Source organism: Antrostomus carolinensis, unplaced genomic scaffold, assembly GCF_000700745.2.
Source record: "Antrostomus carolinensis isolate BGI_N321 unplaced genomic scaffold, ASM70074v2 scaffold30724, whole genome shotgun sequence".
Lineage (NCBI taxonomy): Eukaryota > Metazoa > Chordata > Aves > Caprimulgiformes > Caprimulgidae > Antrostomus > Antrostomus carolinensis.
The window spans coordinates 5,097-7,024 of NW_010311877.1; the positions used below are offsets into that span (position 1 = coordinate 5,097).

A 1,928-nucleotide genomic window follows, 5' to 3' on the forward strand; every position below is an offset into this window, starting at 1 on the left:
ACTTAATTTTTAAGTTTATCTCATGTTATTGCAGAATAAAAATAGTCTAATAGTGTAAAGAAACTAATTTTGCCTTATGCATCTGGAATACATTGCTTTACTTAGAACTGTCTGTTCTCTGCAAAACATCTTTCATAGTTCTCTACCTAAATTGACTACATTCATCACCTTTTTCTAAGCATACAATGTGATTATGTAGCTGTGAATGCAATACAGAGTAAAAAAAAAAAAAAAAATTCCTCTCTAATTCTGTTTGGCATAACTAACTAACACAACACTTGCATAAAACATCTGACAGTCTGGTTAAACAGAGAACCTCATACCTGCTCTTGTGGCCACTTCTGTCTGTCCTCTGGGGTTCTTGACTTTGCTTTAAAACCTCTAGGCACATCTCCACTATGCTTAGAGGCAGATGGGATATTCAGTGACTTTGGCCTCCCCTCATGCCTGTTAGCACTGTGAACAGCTTCTCCCTTTGAGCAAGTCTCTTTATAGTCATGTGCCGTGTTTTCAGGCTCAGTGTGCTCTGGACTCATTTCTGTTGTACTATTAATACTGCTCATGCTCATGCTAATTTTGATTTCTGCTACAATCTGGTCAATGTCCTCTTCCTGCTCTTCCAGCTCTGCATCCTCTTTTCTAGAATGGTATGGTGATATTCCCTGTGAGTTCCCATTAGCCTCTGCTGGGTAATAGTCCGGATAGCCACCTTCACTTTGACAATACTGTATGTTTTCTTCTTGGTCTTGAACCTCCAAAGATGACACTTCATCCTCCAAAATCTCAACGCCATTATCTTGACCTTCCTGCCACTCTTGCCTTTCCATCACTGCATTTTCATCTTGGTGATGAATTTTACCTTCAGCCCATTCTTCTACAGCTTCCTGACATTCATCTGTTTCAACATGGTGTTCCTCATGGGGAGCATACTCCTCCCCATTGCAGTCCATTCCTTCCAGGTAACTGTCATCCTCTGGACAGTATCTAATGTAGTATGTGATCCCCTCCTCTTCTTCTGGCAAGCCTTCATCATAGTCCTCCTCCTCAGATGTGTTATTCACATAGTCAGAGCTGGAGTCACCATCTCCACTATGGTCATTGCACTCATGTTCCACATGTGTAGGACTACCTTGTCTGACAGTTGCTAGTTCTGCCTCCTTTGCTGCATAATCTTCAATAGGAAGGTCACTCTCTTCATTTTCAGGCTCCCTGTTGTGAGATGAAGTAGGGTAAGCTCTCACTCTGTGATCTAGCATGCTGGCTGTAGTGCTTTGACGTTTCCTGTTTGCCATAGTCAATTCCTTATATGACAATCATTTCTAAGCAATTACTGTAGGGAAGATGGAAAAACACACATTCAGGAAAAGGTCAGCAGTAGAGATCAGTGATTTTAATAGGAAACAAACTGATAAATTTATTTTATAAAAAGGATGTGTTTGAAGATATTTAAACCAGATTCACAGACAGCTAACTTTTAAAATGCTTATGTTATGGAATGATGAAATAGAAGTAGTAACTTGCACACTGAAAGTAACAGATAAAGAGAAGGTTCTACACTTATGCTAAATTTATTATAGGATAGGATCTCTTCTGTCAATTTGAACTTTGCAGTTAGTTTTCAATTTCTTTTTCTTGCCAGTCTGGGGTCATGCTTTCATTGCTAGTAAACAGGAACCCTTTTTAACTTTCAGCTTAGGCATTTCTTTAATGTGTGCTGAAAGCATACATTCAGAATTTGACCTGCTCTTACCAAAACGGAAGGAAAATAGCTATTAACTAGGCAGTCACATAGGGCACTAAAGGACAATGCATTGCTATTAAAAAAAAAAAAAAGCCAGCACTCACTAGTTTATTAGCTCTTACTAGCCAGATGTCATTTAGTATCTCCCATTGTTAAGACAAATATTGGTTTTGGAACAGAATGCACT

General features: G+C 39.0%; 1 pseudogene; it reads right to left on the reverse strand.

Annotated features, from left to right (window-relative positions):
- Positions 1-317: 317 nt before the first annotated feature.
- On the reverse strand, positions 318-1,325 carry LOC104524105 (amyloid-beta A4 precursor protein-binding family A member 2 pseudogene; annotated as a pseudogene).
- Positions 1,326-1,928: the final 603 nt, after the last annotated feature.